Raw genomic sequence first — 22,905 nt, 5'->3', positions numbered from 1 at the left:
ACTGACAATAACTCCCGTATTTTGAATTTCTAAGTGTTGGGGTGTGTGTATGTATGCATGTATATGTAGCTGTGTGCTTCAACAGACCATATCTGTCTCCCTAAGATTATAGTTCTATCCGTTTACTGTAAGGATGGGACTTCCCTGGAGGTCCACTGGTTAAGACTTCACCTTCCAACACAGGGAGTGCCGGTTCCATCCCTGGTTGGGGAACTAAGATCCCACCTACCTGACCGCCAAAACTCTGTAACAAAAGATGGAAGCAATATTGTAGCAAATTCAATAAAGATTTTAAAAAAGGATTATGATAAGGGAAATATCAATTCACCACGCATTTATTAAACATGCACTTTGTAAGCCAGGTAGAGTGGGAGGACAGAGGAAATTTCTGGGAGTGGATTTCAAAGCAATATCGAAGACTCCCTGGTGGACATTGGGTTGAGATTTTTTTCTAGTCCGTCAGTCATTTCCACACTCACTCTGGTTTCTGGACTTTCACTTAAGCAGTTGACCCTGCCTACATCACTCCCCTTTTCTGCCCACCTTCCATCTGGCTAATTCCCACCTTTCCTTCAGTCCCCATATAAAACCACTTCCTCCAGGAAGCCCTCCCTAACCATTCCCTCAAACTAAGTCCTATCACTAAGCACAGCTTTCTATTTCCCCTCACATAGCTCTTAGCACATGCTATTGTTGTTGCATGTTGCATGTTTATAGTCTGCCTTTCAGGCAAAACTATAAGCTTCATAGCAGCAGAGATTACGGGGGGAAAAAAACACATGGAAAAACAAAATGTTTACTTTTGAATGAGTGATAAATTAATGATTTGGGAGAAAATAAAAATCAGAAGTAGTGTGACTGTTCATGTTTGTATGTCCAGAGGCTGGCACAGAGTAAGCTGTTAATAGCTGTTTGGTTTTGTTTTTTTTTTTTTTTAATAGCTATTTGTTGAATGATGAAATGAATACTCAGGTTAGTGAATGAACAGTGAAGCTATAATGTTTCCAATCTTTTTGAGCCTTAATTTTCTCCTCTGTTGGCTCGTTGTAGGTACTTGAGGAGCCCTTCCACATCACTAAAGGAAAAGCTGAGTTGAATGGCCCAACAGACTTAGATAGATGGTTCTGCATCCTTAGTCAAAACAGACTTCCTGCTCCAGAATATCTGGCCTTTCGCACATGATGATGACTAAGTCAAATACGTTGAGGGCAAAGTGATGGTTGATTGTGATTGAGCCAGATGAAGCAGCTAAGACTGACTGGATTTTTTGAAACAATTCCTCATGATTGTGACATTAGCATGAAGGCTCACAAATACAGATTATGGGTTGAAGGAAACTTGTCTAAACAGAAGGAAGCGTGATTAAAGAAAAGGGGGGTATAGTCCAGCCAGCCATGATGCCTTGGAAGCAAAACCCGTCATAATGATTGAAACAGAGTTGGTGGTGGTGATAAGGGTGATGGCAAACAATGTCTGAGATGTGTCTGCTCTGTCCCAGTCATGATGCTACTTGATGTGAACCACTTCATTTACCCTGATAATAATTCTATGACCTGTGCATTATATTTATCACTTTTTTAGACATGTGGATTTGTTAGGGTCACAAGCTGAAGTAAGAGGGTCGATTTAAACCCTGGTTCTCCTCAGCTCCCCAGATCTGATCTTTAAGCCCCATTTATGGTGCCCTAGGTGACTTAGCAGCAGGAGAACGTAACAGAGGCGAGGATCCTCTTCCAGTCGGTTTTTTGTTTTTGTTTGGCTGGACCACGAGTCTTGTAGGATCTTGGTTCCCTGACCAGGGATCGAACTCATGTCCCATGCAGTGGAACAGTGGAGACTTGACTGCAGGACTGCTGGGGAAGTCCTCCAATTGGGTTTTGTTGTGCTTCATCTACATTTCATTGACATAGATCCGCAGTTGAGCAAGGGCTCAGATGAGTGGTTTTGGCTCCAAGTCTCTCTTGGGGTTGCAGACAGACAGTGACATGGGGGTAGGGGGTGGTGTCTGGGAACCCTCTCTGTGGCCTCTCCACATGGACCAGGTCAGGCTGCCTCGTGAACATGGCAGCCTCAATGCAGTCAGCTGCTTACCTGCCAACTTCAAGAGCAAGGATTCCAGCTAATATGTTGCCTTTTATGACCTAACCTCTGGGGTCCCACAGAATGACTTCTGCTGCACGGGCTACATGCATGTTCCAAGCCCACCCAGGTTCGGAGGCAGAGGAATTTGATCCTACCTCTTGACAGGGGAGTGGCAAGGCTCTAAACAAGTATGGGAGATGGGAGACACACTTGGGTCCATCTTTGGGGAAAACGTCTGCAGCATGGAGGATTGGGGGGCCGGGGGCGGGGCTGTAAGTGGGAAGACACGCACACGCGGTCTTTACCCTCTGCTGGAGGTTTCATTTAACTTCCATCAAGGAACTTTAGCAAAGTGGGCATTGGAGTCTTCTTTACACTCTGGGCATGAAGATTGGAGGCTCTACTCACCTGGCCAGGCCATTCTGCACCTGCTGTACCCCAGGCCAGCTGACAGACGCTAACAAAGTCACCCCAGAGTTCCCCTCCCCAGTTTATTACTATTAGCATATCATGCAGGAAGAGCCGAGGCCAATTAACTTACCTGCAGTGAGCAGGGGGCAGAACCAGAACTCAGTCCCAGGGCTGGTCTCCACTGCAGTCTCCGCCTTTGAAAACTTCACTCACCTGCCCCATTATTAAGGCCATTTGTGTTGTCGCCTCTCCCCTCTTGTGTCTTTCTTGGACACAGGTCATCACGTAACTTCCACATGGTGCTTAGGTGAGAAATAAAGGCTATGTATCTCATAGAAAGAAAAGGAAACCGCCTTCTCCTCTGGGAAACTGCCTTTTTCTCTTGTTCTCCCAGAACAGAGCTGTCATGGGGACACTATGCTAAACTGGCCAAAGAGCAATTTGAATGATGGCTTCTGAGATCGGCAGTTGCCGTGGCTTGGCAGAGAGTGGGGTATTAGCTACTCCGTTATATAGATGACGCCTGAGGCCTGAGCTCTTCTTCCTATCAGGCTCTGTCTTCCTTCTGGGAAGCTCTGTGTGAAGCAGCCCCCTTTGCCGTGAACAAGCATCCTTTGACCTGCTCCTCTCTTATTTATGGCATCGCAGGCCTTCCAAGAGAGCAGAAACAGTCTGGCCTAAGTTTAGCAACCTGAGGAGCTTAATGTGGCTTTGGCAAGAAGACCTCGATACAAAGAGTCTTAGTTGGCGGGCCAAGAATAGCAAGGGACAAAATAAACTCACTTTAAAAATAATAAAGGGAAAAAGAGAGAGAAAGAGAAGAGGTGGGGAGGAAGAAAAAAATTAAGACAGGAAGAAGGGAGGAAGACAGAGGTCATAAAAGCCAGTAAGGTCACCATCTTCACATGTGCCAACAGCAAATTAAGTAGAAAGAAAGTGTGGTGAGATAGCAGAAGAGGGGTTCACATGGGCACTGTGGTGAGTTGAGCTCCCTCATGGCATCGCCAATGCTTTACTAGTATCACGTGATATCTAATGATATGTAATACTAAGAATAAGCCCAGTCCATCAGTTGACACTATCACTCTGCGTCAGGGTGATCATAGACATGACCTCCTGCAATAACCCACAGTATCCTCATCCACCTTTTACAGATGAGGAAACTGAGGCTCGCTGGGGCAAGTACTTTGCGAAACAGTGTTAGCCCTTCTCTGAGCAGCGTCTTGGTAAATCCACCAGGTTGTGTGACCAAGGGCTGGTCCCGGGGGGGCACAGAAAGCACTTCCAGACTTGAGTCAAAGCAAGAGAGTTAAATTTTCCCATCTCAGCGGCTCTTCTAGCCCCAGCAGGCCTCTCAGGGTAACCCCTCCTCCAAGCCTGAGACTGTCCCGGGCTACAGAGCCTCCAGAAACCATCTCAGTAAGAGTTTTTCTGTTGACACTAAGGCCATTATGCTGTGTCTGTGGGTGGAAATATGTATTTATTATTCGAAGCCTTAAGTGTGTTTTCCCTTCATTTCATTCTAAATGAGAATTTATTAGTCCCTAAGTACATGCCGTTTATTTAGCGGTGTGTTGGTAACAAAGTGGAGAAAGCAACGAATAAATCTGAGCAACTGACAACCTAGCAGGAAAACAGCTTGTACATCAAGCCAGAAGCCAGTGAGCAGAGTCCCTGGGCACCCACGGGCAAGCTGCTCTGGTCCCTCCAATTAAAAAAAAAAAAAGGTTTATTTTTTAGAGTAGTTTTGGCTCACAGCAAGATCAAGCAGGAAGTACAGAGAATTCCCATATCCCCCTGCCCACCCCACACACAACCTCCCCCACCATTAGCATCAAGAACCACAGCGCGGCACGTGTTACAACTGATGAATCTACATTGACACAGTTCTACAATGTCAACACATCTCTGTCACCAAAGTCGCTACGTTACATAAAGTTTCATCCTGGGCGCTGTCCACGCTATGGGTTGGGACAAATGTGTAATGACCTACATTATCGCATTACATGGAGCAGTCTCACTGCCCGAGAAATCTCCCCGTGCTCCACTTACCCATCCCCCCTGCCCTCCCAGCTGCTGGCAACCACTGATCTTTTTACTGTCATCATTGTTGTGTCTTTCCCAGAAAGCCATACAGCTGGAATCGGGCCACATGGAGCCTTTCGGACTGACTGCTTTCACTGAGTCATGGACATTCAAGGTTCTTCCCTGTCTTTTTGTGGCTTCACGACTCATTCTTTTTTAGCCCAGAACACTACTCCATTACCTGGATGTGCCACAGTTTATTCATTCACCTCCCAAAGGACATCTTGGTGGCTTTCAAGTGCTGGAAATTATGAATAAAATTACTCTAAGCGTCCATGTGCAGGTTTTTGTGTGGATTTGGTTTCAGTCCATTTGGGTAAATGCCTCGGAGTGTAATTGCTGGGTCGTAAGGCAAGAGTATGTTTAGCTTTGAAAGCAGCCTCCAAACTCTCTTCCAAAATGTCTGCGCCACTTTGCAGTCCCAGCAGCAATGAAGGAGAGTTCTGGTGGCTCCACTTCCTTAGCAGCATTTGACTCAACATTCAGAAAACTAAGATCATGGCATCCGGTCCCATCACTTCATGGCAAATAGATGGGGAAACAATGGAAACAGTGACAGACTTTATTTTCTTGGGCTCAAAAATCACTGCAGATGGTGACTGCAGCCATGAAATTAAAAGACGCTTACTCCTTGGAAGGAAAGTTATGACCAACCTAGACAGCATATTAAAAAGCAGAGACATTACTTTGCCAACCAAGGTCCATCTAGTCAAGGCTATGGTTTTTCCAGTGGTCATGTATGGATGTGAGAGTTGGACTATAAAGAAAGCTGAGTGCTAAAGAATTGATGCTTTTGAACTGTGGTGTTGGAGAAGACTCTTGAGAGTCCCTTGGACAGAGAAGAGATCCAACCAGTCCTTCTTAAAGGAGATCAGTCCTGAATATTCATTGAAATGCATGCATGCATGCTGAGTCGCTTCAGTCATGTCCTACTCTGTGTGACCGTATGGACAGCAGCCCACCAGGCTCCTCCGTCCACAGGATTCTCCAGGCAAGAATACTGGAGTGGGTTTTGCCATTTCCTTCTTCAATTCATTGGAAGGACTGATGCTAAAGCTGATACTCCAATACTTTGGCCACCTGATGTGAAGAACTGACTCATTGGAAAAGACCCTGATGATGGGAAAGATGGAAGGCAGGAGGAGAAGGGGATGAAAGAGGATGAGATGGTTGGATGGCATCACCAACGTGATGGACATGAGTTTTTCGAGTAAACTCCAGGAGTTGGTGATGTACAGAGAAGCCTGGCGTGTGGCAGTCCATGGGGTCACAAAGAGTCAGACATGACTGAGTGACTGAACTGAACTGAACTGAAGGCAGGAGTATGTTTAGCTTTGAAAGCAGCCACCAAACTCTCTTCCAAAGTGTCTGCGCCACTTTGCAGTCCCAGCAGCAATGAACGAGGGTTCCAGTGCTTCCCTGTCCTCAGCAGCCTCTGGTGTCCATCCCTCTACTTTTTAAAGCACAACTTTATTTAATTGTGTGGAAACCATTAGAGAGCCATGCATAAAGCCAAAAATGACTCTCTGAGCAACAAAACTAAATGTCACATCCTGTGATATCGATGGGGCAGTGTTTCTTATGCTCTTCCTCAAAGCCACCATACTCTTATTCTGCACAAAACACAGGTGTTCTGTTTTCCCAACCTGCTAAGAACTGAAAGCTTTAAAGAGATGGAGACTGAAACTGTAAAACCAAAGACACAGACATTAGCCTGTTGACAAAGGAGTTAATAAGCAAGTATGTAATCTTGCACTCTTTAGAGGCATACCTGTGTATCTACTTGTCATAAACAGAGTTTATAAGAATGACCTTAAAACACCTGTTGAATGAAATGGCATTCAAGATACCACAGCTATTAAAAAATTGAGGCTCAGTTCCAGTTGTACCAAGCAGTTAGACAATCAGAAGAAAGAGAACTGGAAAGAAAAGAGTGTTGGAATTCCTCAGGCATTTTTTGAGATCTGGTTATGTCCCAAGGTGAACTCAAAAGTAAATGGTATGTGGTTCCCCTTCTTGGGGAAATCCTTTTCTAGCATATCATATAGTTATAACTGAACATGATAAATGTTATAGCACATCTATTTATAAAAGTGGCATGAGAACATAGATGAGTTGGCTGTTAAGCTTACAAGAGCAAGAAAAGCTGCAATTGGGGCTTCCCTGGTGGTCCAGTGGTTAAGGCTCTACACTTCCACCACAGTGGACCAAGATTTAACCCCTGGTCAAGGAACTAAGATCTTACATGTCTGTAAAGCACTCCCCCCAAAAAAAAGCCACAGTAAATATTGGAACTAGGCTGGAAGGATTTTGCTGTTTGGTAAGGGGTGGGTATTTTAAGGAAGGACATTCCAGGCAGAGGGAGCATACTTTAAACAAAGGCATGGAGTCATGGAGATGATGGCATAGTCAAGAATGTAAAATCAAATATTGGGTAGCCAGGAGATGCGCCAGAAAGTTCCCCAAAGGCCAGCTGATGATTGCCTAGTATGTAAGGACAAGGAGTATGGATTTTATTCAAAAGATAACAGGTTGCTATTAAAAGCTTTAAGTTGAGAAATCCCATGATTAACTTCTGCTTTCAATGCATGCTCATGCTGAAGGCAGGAGAGAATATGAACGTGAATGGGTGGAGAGTGGAGGCAGGGACACCAGGCAGAGATCCCCAGACTCGAGAAGAGGTAACAGGTAGGCTTGTTATGACTGAGTGATCTGTTTGGGGTGCTGAGAGGAGAGGGCAGAAAGAGGGGGTACACAGAAAGTGTAGTCAAGCATGGTCCTGAGTAATCTGGGTAAATGGGACAAACCAAGAAAGGAACTTTTTATAAACCTGAGATTTATTTTTTTTAATCTTCATGATCCTCTGGTGGCATGAAAGAAGCTGAATCTTTAATACTACTTCAGTTTCAAGCTTATTTGATATTTTCTTGCTCCACCCAAGAGAACACCACTTGAATTATGCCATAAAGCTAGAACCAAATGAATGCAGTTCATTTTTTCTAAAAGTTCCAAGTAGGAACAGACAAATGTGTACTCAGAGAACAAATTTCAAGCCAAAATGACCGAATATAGTCTGAAGTTTGGCCATCTAATGTGGCTACCACTGACTCTTTGTGGCTATTGAACATTTGAGATGTAGATACTACTCTTAATTGAGATGTGATGCGAGTGTAAAATACATACAATTCATATCAGAGTTCAGAGACTTAGTCTGAAGAAAAGAACATAAATGTTCTGTTAATAATTCTATAATATTACATGTTGAAATAATATTTTTAATATATTGGATTTGAAGTAGGAGGTAGAATGAGCCCCTCAGCTGGACAGCTGGTGTTTGTCAAGCTGATAATATTACCAAAATCAGTTTCACTAGTTTTTTCTTTTTCTTTTTAAATGCAATAACTAGAAAATTTTAAATTGCATATGTGGCTCACGTTGTTTTCCTGTTGGATGACACTGGTCTAGGATGTTTGAGTTTTGTGGTGTCAGTGTTGAAGGAGTGTATGGAGACCAAGTATTTATTTTGCATTATTGCTTTTCTTCTTCACCACCTGATGTCTTCTAATATTTTACTATGTAGCCTTATTCTCATTAATAAACAAGTAGTTACCATAGCAACGGCCACAACACTCTGTATTTACCACACCTGGAGGGAGAGATATAAACAGACATCAATCTGTCATTCATGGTTAAACAGTTATGTTTTTTTAATGTATATCTGGGTCTTCCTTTGCAAAACCGCTCTGAGTGTAGGAAAATTGACTTCTAATTTCCATCTATGTCACTGGCTTTCTTTGGGTCTGGATAAGAAGAAGAATAATTACCCCATGCCCACTTCAGAGGGGAATGTGGGTAGTTACAGAGAACTTTGCAAACTATTCTTAGGGCAGGAGCATGCTCAGTCATGTCCGACTCTTTGCGACCCTGTGAACTGTAGCCCACCAGGCCCCTTTGTCCATGGGATTTTCCAGGCAAGAATACTGGAGTGAGTGGGTTGCCATTTCCTTCTCCAGGGGATCTTCCCAACCCAGGGATCAAACCTGTGTCTCCTGTGTCTCCTGCTTTGGCAGGTGGATTCTTTTACCACTGCGCCACCTGGGAAGCCCCATTCTTAGGGCTCAGTATCAGTCTAATATCACATAGTTTAGTATAGCCTTGGTATCAACTATTAATACACCGTTACAGTCAGGCAAGAAGGGAAGGGGAGGTTCCTTTGGCTGATAGGAGTGAGGAAATGCAAAAGGGAAAAAAGAGGTCAGACCAAGAAAAACCAAAAGAAGGTGGCTGATGTTAGCATTTGTTCCCTAGACTTTAACAGTCTTTTTGGAGTATTTCCCATCTTCAGCAACAAGTCTCCACTGGCTGGGAGGAGAATAGGAACCCAGAACCACCACTGTATACAGCTCATCTGGCTTTGACAAGGAAAAAGCAAATAGGTTGGTGTATTTATTAATTTTTTTATGTTGATCCTTTGGTGACTCAGATGATAAAGAATCTGTGTGCAAGGCAGGAGACCCAGGTTTGATCGGGTTGGGAAGCTCCGTTGGAAAAGGGCGTGGCATCCCACTCCAGTATGCTTGCCTGGAAAATCCCATGGACAGAGGAGCCTGGCGGGCTATAGTCCATAGGGTTGCAAAGACTCGGACATGACTGAGCAATGAACACTTGTAGTGTTATGCTCATTTATGCCCCCCAAGTTTCTCAAAGATCTCTTATTCCTGGGTCAATTCTGTCTTAACATACTTGCCGCTGAATACACATCATCTGAACAGAGATGACTAGGCTAAGAAAGGGAAATTAGGACTGATTTTTATTACCTTCACCTAGGACAGTGCTGGCTCCAAATATTTATATAGATTGGCTTTAAGAATTTCCACGTGCTTGATAGTAGAGGCTGGGGGTTTGGCCATGAAGTGGTGTTTGCAGGTCAAGCATATAGTTTTCAGTTGGATGTCATGCTTCTCTGAGGTGACTGGAAGAGGGATGTTGACAGTCAGGGCAGGGTTTTGGCTAAAGACCTCTCCACTCAATCTACCCTTTGAGATTTCAAGGAACTTAGATATTATGGCTAAAGTAATAAACATTCTAGGTTTTGGATTTCATTTGCACAGGTGTCATTAAATCTATGTGAGGCTGTTCAACTAATGATGAGCTCTGTCATTTGCAAATCCGTTCACTGATTCATCTATTCTACAAACCTCCACCCTAAATGAAAATCAAGGATACTGCTACAGCTACATCTCGAGATGTTACATTTTGAGAAATCCCCTAACTCAGCATTGACATTCAGAAGGTCCTAAACCTGGAGAAGGAAATAGCAACCCATTCCAGTATTCTTGCCTGGATAATCCCATGGATAGAAGAGCCTGGTGGGCTACAGTCCAGGGGGTCACAAGGAGATGAACAAAACTGAAGCGACTTAGCACGCACACTGCCCAAGAAAATTCAAACCTCAGGGGAAATAAAAAATACACTGCAGAAATGCAGTGGCTCTGCTGAAGTTGCAAGAAAGGGTGATCATCTTTGTTTGGTGTTTTGAGTGTCTTGCCCTCCGCTCCAAGGAAGGGAGAGGTAGGTCGTGGGGGGTAGGGAGGAGTGTGGTTTTCTGATCACAACTCAAATGGCACCGTTTGAATTATATAATGGAGCCGCTGGGAGTCAGGTGACAGGCTCACTAATTCCCTGCAGAAGGAGACAAACTGCATGTTAAAAAGCTCAACAAATACTCTGAAAAAAAGAAAAAAACAAAAAAGCAGAGCCCAGGCTGTGAGTTCCAGACTTCCAAGCTGCAGCTTCCTCTGAATTCTCTCTGAGCTGAAACAGCTGGGCGAGCTGGCAGAGTCCCAGGACTCCCGAGGCTGCGGAGAGCCAAAGCCAAGTGCAGGTCCCGGGGGTCCGGTCTGGATCACCCGGTTACTTTCTGTTTCATTTCGAAATGTGCCCTGTTTCTGAAACTGGTGGCTCCCCATGTCAAGGGAAACGCAGGACTCCTTGGAGACGCCAGCCAGGCTTTTAAGAACTGGGGCTTTGCGAAGGTAAGAAGCTATCTGCGACCCACCGGCTGGGGGCTGCCTCCTGGGAGCGGTCTGGGTGCGAGCAGGGAACATGCCCGGGAGAGTCTGCCAACTTGTTCTGGGATCTGAAGGAGGCTGGAGAAACTGTCCGTGAGGGGTTATTTTAAGGTTAGGAAAGGGATGAAGAGGGACCCTTCCCGCCTGGATGGGTGGCTACCCGGTCTTTGGTGAGTTAAATTCATCCCAACTCCTGTCTGATCTTTTTCCCTGCCCCAGTTCCATCCCATGGAGGAGTTGGTCTGCCTGTCTGGGAGCTGGCCTGGGGCTGGGAAGAAAGGAGAAGGGGATGCCTGGCACCGAAAGGCTGTCTGGGCGTGTGTAGCATGTGTATTTCAGAGCCTGACTCTTGAGAAGGCTGTTGCTCAGGCTGAGATAGCACAGCCTTTGGGGAGGCAGAGAGCAGAGGAAGATACGTGTGTGAGCAGAGCGCTTGGGAAATCTGCGAGGTAGGCATTGGAATCATAAATAATTTAATTGCTGTTTGTGTGTTTGTTAGTCAGATTTAGTATTGGTTTTATATTTTGTTCAGTTTGGGGACTTCCTCCTTTCTGGAGCTGCCAGTATCAGTTGATTGGGTTTTTCAATCCTCGGACTTTGGTTCATTGGCTCTCTTGAAACCCACTGGTGCCCTGGTAGATGGCTGGAAGTCAGAGATTGATTAGACAACTGCTGCTGTTTTCTCAGATCTGGGGGGGTTCACTTGCAAATCTCACTGCCATGGAGACTTGCTGGGAGACCTGGACGCCTGTGGAGGCAGCCAGCTCTTAGGAACCTCAGGAAGTTTCTGACTTAAAGAGACAGGAAAGGAAAAAAATCAAACCGGCAGTTAATTCCGGGAAGGTGGGTGCAGGGAAACGTTGTCAAGGATCAAAAAGAAGGATGACTGGGGAAATGAAAGGATGAGGAAAGGAACAGGCTTGGTGGGATCCCAGTTTGGGCTGTGGCATTTGGAGGTTTGCAGCATAAAGATAAAAATCAATAAGCAAGCTGGTAACAGCTCACTTGGCATGAATAAGAAATGCTACAATAGATCTTCTTTCTGCCTGCCCCCTCCCACCCCCCACCCCTCCACTGACTTCTAGAGAACCTGAGAAATAGGCAGGGTGTGAATTTGGAAGAGTTCATCACTAATTGCTATTTTGTTTGACCACAGGAGGTGCACTAAACAAAATATGGGAATGTCAAAACCAAAGGGAAAGTGTGCTTAGAATAATGCCTACAGAGATGTTATCAAGTTTCCGCTGTCCTTCCCCAATTCCCCATCCTACTCCCAGTTTGGGGCAGATTATATGATTTGAATGTATCGTATAAAAACTCCTTAGACTGATACAGTTATCACTGCAAAAGGATATTCAGGTACTAGAATAAAAATGATCTTGAGTCAGTGGTTTCTTTTTTAAATTTATTTTTAATTGGAGGATAATTACTTTACAATATTGTGTTAGTTTCTGCCATACATCAACATGAACCAGCCATAGGTATACATATGTCCCCTCCCTCTTGAACCCCAACCTCCTCCAACCCCATCCCACCCTTCTAAGTTGCCACTGAGCACTGGATTTGAGCTCCCTGCATCATACAGCAAATTCCCACTGACTATTTTACATATGGTAATGTATGTGTTTCAATGCTCCTCTCTCAGTTCATCCCACAGTCTCCTTCCCGAGTCAGTGATTCTTAAGTCTTTGAGATTATGTACCATATTTGGGAATTGAAAAGACTTAGTTGATGATAAATTTTATGAAGAGGTTTCTAATTAAAGCCGACATTTGAAATATGATCGATAGCATAATATTATAAATATTCACAATTGAGGAAAACAACTTATGGAGCCCCTTTTGCAAGCCATGGCAGTCCCTCAGACTTAAATAATTAATGTCAGCACACTGAGTTCTTTTTTATCAAGATTTCTGTTCATTGAAACTTGCTGGAAATCTGCATTTCTGCACTTCAATAATATAATGAGGGTGGAAATTGCTAAGGATGACCTCCAGACACTGCAAGAGCCGTCAGCACCGTCCAAATCACAGAAGAGAACACCATGCTCTGAATAGTTTCTGTTTTGAGTGCTTTTTTCTTCTTCTCTAATTCTTTAAAATTTGGTAATCTGCCTAAATTGTAGTGCCCACTTTTTCACAGGCTAGAATCTGCCTGCCAAGCCAGAGACTCAAGTTCAGTCCCTGGGTCGGGAAGATCCCCTGGAGAAGGACATGGCAACCCACTCCAGTATTCTTGTCTGAGAAATCCCATGGACAGAGGAGCCTGGTGGGCTATAGTCCATGGGATCACAAAGAGTCAGACATGACTGACTAAACAGCAAACAACATTTTCCACACCAAGAACCAGGGCCTGTGGTCTTACAAAGGACTTTTGTAAGAAAGTGCTTTCAGTATAAGGGACAGTTTGGAAAATGCAGTTCAGATGCCAAGTTGCAGTTCAGATGTCCACTTCTGGGGCAGTTCAATAGTTTATGGGACAGCTGGTCAGAAGATGTAAAATTGGGAAGCTCTTGGAAATCTCGTCCTCAAAGAAATATAGATGCTTTGGTTAAAAGAATAAGACTTTTGTGTTCAGATTGATGGGTCTCATTCCAGTCTTGTCACCTGTTCAGTGAGTGAGCCTGGGCAAGTTTCTTGACTTTCTAAGGTTTAGTTTCTTCCTCTGTAAAATGGAATAGTGAAGTACTTTCCTGGGAGGTTGTATGGGAGTAAATAAAATAATATGTGAATAGAGTAGCACCCGATATAGTTTCTGTGTTACTAAGAAACAGAATTTCCTTCTTAATAATGCAGAAGAAAATCACTTTAGATAATCCATAGCTAATGAATAACCGGTAACCATTCCATTTGTCTGCTAGGGCTTCTGTAACAAAATACCACTAGCTGGGATGGCTTAAACAACAGAAATTTACTTTCTTGCAGCCCTGGAGGCTGGAAGTCCAACACCTAGATGTTGGCAGAGTTGTTTTGTTGGCAGAGTTGTTTTTTCCTGAGACCTGTCTTCTTGGCTTGAAAATCGTCACTGTGTCCTCACATAGCCGTTCCTCTCTGTGAACACCCATGTGTCTTTTCCTCTTCTTATCAGGAAAGTGAAAGTGAAGTTGCTCAGTCATGTCCGACTCTTTGTGACCCTATGGGCTGTAGTCAACCAGGCTCCTCCGTCCATGGGATTTTCTAGGCAAGAATACTGGAGTGGGTTGCCATTTCCTTCTCCAGGGGATCTTCCCGACCCAGGAATCGAACCCGGGTCTCCCGCATTGCAGGCAGATGCTTTACTGTCTGAGCCATCTGGGAAGCCCCCCGTCCTACTGGATTTTGACCCCACCCATATGACTTGATTGATTGACTGATTCAGGTCTTCGTGGCAGCTCAAGGGATCTTAAGGACACAGCCTTAGTTGCCCCGAGGCATATAGGATCTTAGTTCCCTGACCAAGGATTGAACCCGTGTACCCGGCATTAGCACGTGGATTTTAAACTACTGGCCCACCAGGGAAGACCTCTCACCTCATTTAGTTTGTTTTTTTTTTTTTTTCCCCCCATTTAGTTTTGATTATCTCCTTCTAGGCCCTGTCTCCAAATACAGCCACATTCTGAGGTACATATTAACTTGGGGAGAACATAATTCATCCCCATAACACCTATCAATTAAAAGGTATATTCTTGTTCTAGGAATTTGTCAGGTTTATAAAACCTTTCCTTTCCTTTCCTCTCAAAAGGAAAATGATGTCTTAATTGCCATAGGGGGACCATATCTTGGAAGACAAGCCTGGTAGGCCAGGGCCAAGAGTCAAGAGAAGTTGGCCCTCCTGGCATATTTCAGCTAAGAGGAGAACGAGGACCTTGCGTTTTTCACTTCCACCTGGGTGTTCTGTAAAGAACTCGTGGATTGTTGGTGTCAGGGCTACATGTCCACCGTGACAGCTGTTCTTGGAGGACGGATTTAACATTGTTTGGGGTTGGAAGCTCCTCTGAGGTCAAAAGTATTATGGCATTTCATGGGCTGAGCATCCCACTTCCTTTCAATGTTCTGTCTCCTTAAGGAAGTCAAAGATTGACCCTGCCACCCGGGTTTCTACTGTGCCCAGCTGGTCATGTATACTTTTCACTATTTCCCTAGTCAGCCTCCAACTTTCCCAGTTCCCATTCAGTAGGAACCATGATATTCCATGACATGGTTGCCTGAAGTGTGCACACATGTACACACACACACACACACATTTATTTATTCTACAAACAGAACTTGTGAGTAGAGAGGAAGATGATTTGTAAGTGCTATGTACACATTACTTCCTTTCTGAATTTCAGATCCTTGATTTCAGAGAAAGCGATATGGAGCCCAGCTCATGGCTGAGATATCCACATAAATAGGGGAACTGAGGGGAACTGATGCCTTCTCTGAATTCACAGGCCTGAAAAGGCTTGAAGGAGAAAGTCAGGGAAGAGCAGGTGATTCTCAGATGTACACAGACGAGGGTGGGCGTGCCCCCTCCTACCTCACCCCCTCCCCCTTCGCAGCTGCCCCTTTAGCTGCCATTTGTTCCAGCTCACACTGTAAACAAATGTCATTTTTGTGGTCTCTTTAGGCTCATGCTCTACACTTTTTGTTGTTGTTGCTTTTTGTTGGGGATCTTGCTATTTAAAATAGTCCCCACGTGTAGTACTGAAGTATGTCTAGTGTTCCTAAGTGCAGGAGGGCTGTGACATGCTTTGTGGAGACAGTATGTGTTTACATATGCCTTGTTCAGATGTGTCATGGTGGTGTTGGCCACAAGTTCAAGGTTAATGGATCAACCATATAGATGGCGCTAGTGGTAAAGAGCCTGCCTGTCGCTGCAGAAGACACATAAGGGACGTCCGTTCTATCCCTGGGTCAGGAAGATCCCCTGGAGGGGGAAATGGCAACCCACTCTAGTATTCTTGCCTGGAGAATCCCATGGACAGAGGAGCCTGCAGTGCTATGGTCCATAGGGTCGCAAAGAGTCCTTTAAACAGAAACACACCTAAGACAAGGAATAAATGATCAGTTGATGAGAACATTGGAACCAGAGCCTCTCAGGAACCCAACCCTATACTCCCCTAGGAACAGCAGTTCAGTGTTTCACTAATTCAGTATGCACAGTGACTTCATATGTCTACTGTACATATCAGTAAGACACTAGGAATCACTTTTCCACAGAGATGCAAACTGGTGTTGGAAGAGAGGACAACATTGCCTGAGGCTATGTAGTAGCGGGCACAAAACCAGCTCACTAGACTGGAATGCCATAATGTGGTGAGTATTGTGGTTGTTCAGTCACTAAGTTGTGTCCGACTCTTTGTGACGCCGTGGATGGCAGCATACCAGGCTTCCCTATCTTTCACTATCTCTCGAACAGCAGTTCAACTGGGATTAAGGATCGGGCTTGAAAACAGACATGCCACTTATGTATGAAGGACTCACTATATTCCAGATATTGTTAAGAGGGTCTAGCTAAATGATCTCGTTGAATCCTCACAACAGCCTTGTAAGACAGGGATTATTATGCCCATTTAACAGATAAGGACAGTGAGGCTCAAAGAAGGAAAGTAACTTGCCCAAGGACACCCTGCTTATAAAAAACACAACAGAGGTTTCAGACCCAGGCAGAGTGACCCTGGAGGTTGTAATTACAGAGATAAGTTTTGTAGTTTAAGATCTTGGAGAAAGAGCTCCATTAATGTTAATAGTACCCTATCTTGTTCTCTAGTTTCTTCTTTTTAATTTTAATTTTTCCAATATCCCATCTTTACACTGCGTGTTTTCCTGCTTTACATGTTTTTTTTTTTTTTTCAAATTCTTTTCTCCCCCAAGAATGCTCTTCTTCTTTCCTAGCTTTTAGGTTTCTTTCTTTCTTTCTTTCTTTCTTTTTTTTAATGTTGTGAGGGGGTAAACTTATTTAGTAGCTGCAGAAATTGGACACTTTATATTATATTGTGCTGTTTAATTTTAGAAGTTTGAACATTTCAAGTTTTCCTAGAATGTAATATATGTTATTTAAGAATTATTCTCTGAATATTACTTAGCCATAAAAAATAATCAAATCTTGCCATCTATAACAACATGGATAGATCTAGGGGGTACTATGCTGAGTGAAATGTCAGACAGACAAAGACAAATATTCCATGGTTTCACTTATATGTAGAATCTGAAAAACAAATGAACAGACACAGCAAAACAGAAACAGATTCCTAGATACAGAGAACAAACTGGCGGTTGCCAGAGAAGTGGGGCAATGAGTGGAATAGGTGAGGAAGATGAAAATGTACAAACTCTCAATTATAAAACAAATGCTTCACAGGGCATTTAGTCAATGATATTGTCATAACATTGCATGGTGACAGATGGTATCTAGACTTATCCTGGTGGTTATTTTGCAATGTATAAAAATATTGAATCACTATGTCGAATATTGGAAGCTAATATAATATTGTAAGTCAATTGTACTTCAATTTAAAAAAGAAGAATTATTCTTCTAATCACTCTTTTCATTTCACACTAATAGTGTTATGGTTTATTTACAGATGTTCTCATTAATAGAGGAAACATAATTATGCTATTTGTGTATTAGATTTGGATAACCTGACATAAAATGACATACTCCTTGTTTTGCATTTCATCTTGGATATCAGTTACCTTTGAACATTTTTAAAGATATGAAGCCTCTTATTAAGTTTCCCAAATCTGTATCACCGAGACTCATTTGCCTATGTCCTTGAGATATTAAGAAAGTATACACTTCCCATAGCACTTAGGTACTAAGGATTATTTCCGCAGGACTTCTAGTAGTACTGTGCCTGGAGATAAAATAGTTTCCAAAAACAGAATGCTTGTTTTAAAAAGTGCCAGAGCTGTTTATTATGTTAAACAAACAAACAAACATATTAACAACATCTAACAGGGAAAAAAACTCCTGTCAGAATTTTCGGGCTCCGTCTCTCTTTCTAAAATGCACCCTCAGATGTCCAGAAAGTGGTCATTCTCTCTGGCCACACGGAAGATGCCCCCCAGGGCTGTGAACTCCATCAAAACATTTCTGCTCATAGAGTTCAAAGGCTGGAGGTTGTAAGAAGAGATAGCTTGAATCTCTGTAGGTAAGTGGGAAAGAGTTCGCCTACAAAGGAGCTGCTATTCTTTGAAATAACTCAAGTCTGAAACCCTTCCTTTGTAAATTAGAAACAAACCTCTTGAACTGTTCTGAAACCCAGAGAGAGAGAGTGGCAATACTGCTGGCAAATTATACTACATACTCAGTCAACTATGACACTTAGGTGAACAAATTCTGTGTTTGTATTGAGATCTGGTAATTTTGGAACAAAGGCAGAAACAAGGAAACCTTCAGGAATCTCGGTCCTGTTCTTAAACTGCCAGGGCATGAAAGAGGGCTGGGGGAAAATGAAGCCGTGTTTGATTCCACGAACACTTGAAACCATCCTTCAAATATTCTGGATGGAATGAAGTCCAAAGTGTTTTGCCAAACCCCAGGGAAATTAGCTCCATATGTTTCTGATTTATTTATAGTTTAATCATCAAAATATTGCTTTGCAGGGACTGGTTATTTCCAAGAAACCTTTTATGAGCCATTTTAAAACATTATCTTGAAAACAGGAAGCCCTGTTTTGCCAAGAGCTAGCAGATGCCTGAGCAGAGATTCTGGATTTGGTGATGGGGGCAGAGCCTGAGCTTGCAAATCTGGCAGAACTGACTCCATATTGCCTTTGTGGAGTCTGTGCTGTGTGGTGTCTCCACTCACTAGAAATAAAGAAATCCTTCAGGGGTGATAACCCGAGGGGAAAGGGGAAGGTGACAATAGGCATCCATGATTTCTGCTCAAACTCATTCTCTTTCATGCCCTTATCACCATATTTCATCTGTATGTTAGTCACTCAGTCATGTCCGACTCTTTGCAACCCCAGAGACTGTAGTCCACCAGGCTCCTATGTCCATGGGATTCTCCAGGCACGAATACTGGAGTGGGTTGCCATTCCCTTCTCCAGGGGATCTTCCTGACCCAGGAATCCAACCTGGGTCTCCTATGTTGCAGGCAGATTCTTTACTGTCTGAGCCGCCAGGGAAGCCCATTTGCTAAATGATAATTCAGGAGGTAACTTCTCTACCAAAATTATGTTAGGATCTTAGTCCTTACAAACTGAACGTTGAATTTCTTAGAAAACAGCAACTTCAAAGGAGCCATTGTATGCATTAATAGGAAAACATTTTTTTTTTCTCTTTATTTTGGAGCTTTTAAAAAATAAACTAAAATTCTCAAGAATTAAAAAAAAAAAAAAAAAAAAGCCTCCTAGAGGGGCTTTACGTAATGTTTATGCTGGTTTTTTTTTTTTTTTTCTCTCATTGCTCTTCCTCAGTGGCTTTTTAAAGTAAGTTTCCTGATCGGTTTAACGTGGGAAATTGTTAGAAATGAAGATTCTCTGAGCCCACCTCATACTGACTTCTCCCAGTGGTTCTCAGACTACCCACATGTCAGAGTCACTGAGGGTCTCAGTGATTTCCCGCTGAGCTCTGCCCCTAGAGTCTCTGATTCAGTCGGTCTGGGTGTGTGACCTGAGAACTTATATTTCTTACAAGTGCCCGGTTGATGCTTCTGGTCTTGGGACCCCACTTGGAGAACCATTGCACTCTTCCCAGTTCTCACCACTGGCTAGCCATTGAGCGGAAGTTCAGTTCAGTTTAGCCGCTCAGTCGTGTCCGACTCTTTGCTACCCCATGGACCGAAGCACACCAGGCTTCCCTGGCCATCATCAACTCCCGGAGTTTACTCAAACTCGTGTCCATCGAGTTGGTGATGCCATCCAACATCTGTCATCCTCTGTCATCCCCTTCTCCTCCCGCCTTGAATCTTTCCCAGCATGAGGCTCTTTTCCAATGGGTCAGCTCTTCACATCAGGTGGCCAAAGTACTGGAGTTTCAGCTTCAGCATCAGTCCTTCCAATGAACACCCAGGACTGATCTCCTTTAGGATGGACTGGTTGGATCTCCTTGCAGTCCAAGGGACTCTCAAGAGTCTTCTCCAGCACCACAGTTCAAAAGCATCAATTCTTCTGTGCTCAGCTTTCTTTATTGTCCAACTCTCACATCCATACATGACTACTGGAAAAACCATAGCTTTGATTGGATGGACATTTGTCTGCAAAGTAATGTCTCTGCTTTTAATTATGCTGTCTAGGTTTGTCCTAGCTTTTCTTCCAAGGTGCAAGCATCTTTTAATTTCATGGTTGCAGTCACTATCTGCAGTGATTTTAGGCACTATCTCAGAGCCTAAGAGCACTGAGTGGAAAGGAGGGATTAAATCAGAGGTGAAAGTGGAGCCCATTCCAGGTGCATCCAGTAACGGTTACTTGAGGATGTGTTTCAAGGACTCAACAAGGATACTACCTATGTAAATTCTTGTAGACCATTGTTCATGGCTGAAGAAATGAGGTAGTTTATGTAATTGGCCTCCACAAGATTTAGTTTATAAAATAGGAGTACCACCAAACCAACGTATATAGAATACCTACAGTTTTCAGAGATTTTCATGGATTAGACTGTCTTCAGGCTTTAAAATGATATGTAAGTAGGAACTAAACGCATCTGGTGACATGAGCTTTTTCTGTCATTAAAATGTAAGAGAACTTTCATTGCATAGTTAAATGCAATTGGTTAAAGTATATTGAGCGTATCATGGGGAAAACATCTTCGGTGAGAATTGTGTAATTGAGACTGATTGACTATACTGATCTTCAGGCAAATCAAGAAGCTGGGTTCAGTGAAGGCATTTCAGCAGAGAGGTGTGCTACTGTGATGAGCTGACAATATGAAGAATTCATAGAACCTCCTTGATAGAAGGGGTTCTTGATCTTCCAAATACATTAGAATCACCTGGAATCTTGCTAATAGCCGATGCTGATTGGGCAGGTCTAGAGCAGGGCTCGAGGTACTGCGTTTCTAACAGTCTTCCAGGAGATGCTACTACTGGAGAAGCAAGGTTCTAGAATAGTGGTTCACGACCAAGGGAAGCCTTTGAAAAATTCTAAATCAGACGTGCTGGCTAGGACTTGGGCGTAGGTGTTTTTAAAGCACCCTAGGTGATTCAGATGTGTAGCCAGCATTGAGATGCTCTGACCTGGAAAAGTGGAGTTTCTATTTCTAGGCCACCTCTCTCAAAGTCAGATGCCTTGCTGGAGTCTTTGGTGAGTATCAGACTGTGGTGAATTCATACTTGACTTCTCTAATAAGAGCCTGAAGTGCCTATTTCTATGTTGCTGATAAAAGAAAGAGCTAGATGCTTTAGATTCCTGTTGTGTTGACTGCAGACAGAGTTAGCATCTAGCTCTGAAAATTTAGCAACAGGTCTTGTATTCTCTCCCCCACAGAGGTTCTCCATATTTGCTGTCTTTTCTTCCACACAGTTTTGTTGTTTTTTTTTAATTTAAATTTTTCTTAACTTCCCTACTTCCTCTTATAAGTGAGCTACAGTTATAACTAATATAAACTAGGGGTACAACCAGCATTGATACACCAACAAAAATGCTTGAGTACTTAGACATATATTTGAGAACTCAGAACCCTGCACACACACACACACACACACACACACACACACAGAAAATTTTGCTTTAAAGATGTCAAGAGCAGATGTTACTATCCACTTGTCTCCCAGCATAAAATAAACATAATCTGACTTCTGTGGAACATCTGATTCTGGTTATAACTGCACCCCAATGGACCTTCTTGGATGAGTCACTTTCAAAGTGCGCCCATAAGTAGCTGAATGTGCTATCTGTGGCTGGGTAATTAAATTTTGTATACTTAAACGTTAGAGACTGCCTGCCAAATACAATTATTTCAGTTGTAGCCTAGTTGATGCTGAACTTTTCTTCCTCACAGTAATTAGCCAACAGGTGCTGTTACTTCTGAAGTTCTCTCCTCATTTCTGATTAAAAAAAAAAAAACTATGGCAAGGTACAAATGGATGTATCCTTGTTTATTGCAGTAGATGGATACAAAAGCAATTTGCCCAATAACTATATCAAGCTACTTATATGTTAAACCCAAAAGAAGGGAACCTAAGTGCCCAGCCTGTTTTAGAAGTTAAATTAATCCACCCCAAAGCCATTTTTCTCCCACCTCAGTTTTTTGGCCAGCAGTATTATAAAGCATGACAGGCTTATAAAGCATGAAGATTTTGGATGCCATATAAATGTTGCCCTTTTTATGCTGTGAGTAGTTCATTGGCATGAATCTAAGAACGAAGGAAACAATGATCATTGCACAACTTGTCTTCTTAGCCGTATCTCCATGAAGTGAAGCTGTATGGTGACAATCAGTAGAAGGGGCGGGAACAGAAAGGAGGTGGCTGGGACAGGCATGAAGAGATGCTTCACATTCTCCCGTGCCGCGCATCCGCTGACATGAGCCCCTGTGCCCTCCACCCTGGCCCTCGCACCTGTGTGCTCCGTCACTTCACTCGTGTCCAACTTTCTGTGACCCCGTGGGCTGTAGCCCGCCAGGCTCCTCTGTTCATGGGATTCTCCAGGCAAGAGTCCTGGAGCGGGTTGCCATGCCCTCCTCCACGGGCTCTTCCCTTGGGGTTAACTCAATGCACTCGTGTTCCCGGGTGAGCAGCACTCACTGGCTAGTGCTAGAGAAAGTATTTTGGGATCCCTTTTGTTACTGACTAGGGTTCTCGGCTTCCTCAATCAATAGAAATTGATCAGGAGAGACCGAGAACAAATAACAGCTTCCCTTGCTTGCTTGCTTGCTCGCTCGGGGGAGGGAGGCCAACCTCATTGCTTACCTGCTTTTGTGTGGCTTTTCAGAAGTGGCAGTTGGAGTTTTGGTCTTTTTGTATCTTTTTGTCCATAATTCCACCCAACTGCCCATGCCCGCAGTGATTTTTCAGTCCCTTAAAGTTTCTTGCTATTTTGTTGCTCCCGGAAGCACTGCATCTGGGGGTCTCGGATACCAGCCTGTCTGACTTTCACTTGTTTCTTTTCTGATTTCATGAATTTCCAAGAACATTTCCAGTGCTCGCCTGCAGCTTCTGGTAGCCTGGGGCCCAAAACTCGTCTCTTGGCCTCTTTGCACACCACACTGTACCTGTGTTCCTGTCAGTACTTAGATTTCAGAGTCTGTCACAGACGCAGAGTGGCCACTCTGTGATTTATGACACGCCCTACGGTCCTGGTGAGACACTTCCTGCCCAGCTTCATCCCCAAGAGTCTGACCCCCATGGT

The 22,905-nt window shown here is 43.6% G+C and overlaps 1 protein-coding gene across 2 annotated transcripts in view; it reads left to right on the top strand.

The window, feature by feature from the left end:
- The window catches only part of PHACTR1 (phosphatase and actin regulator 1), a 489,267-nt gene that overhangs the window by 199,895 nt on the left and 266,467 nt on the right, over positions 1 to 22,905 (top strand). Inside the window, exon 1 of one of the 2 annotated variants that reach the window (XM_061147622.1) lies at positions 10,494 to 10,613. The exons of the other annotated variant lie outside the window; for it this stretch is intronic. The gene's annotated coding sequence lies outside the window, so the exon portion shown is untranslated. Of the gene's footprint in view, positions 1 to 10,493; positions 10,614 to 22,905 lie in introns of those variants that run through there. 2 annotated transcript variants of the gene reach the window in all.

This window comes from Dama dama, chromosome 7, assembly GCF_033118175.1.
Source record: "Dama dama isolate Ldn47 chromosome 7, ASM3311817v1, whole genome shotgun sequence".
NCBI classification, from domain to species: domain Eukaryota; kingdom Metazoa; phylum Chordata; class Mammalia; order Artiodactyla; family Cervidae; genus Dama; species Dama dama.
This window is presented reverse-complemented; position numbering and strand designations above follow the sequence as displayed.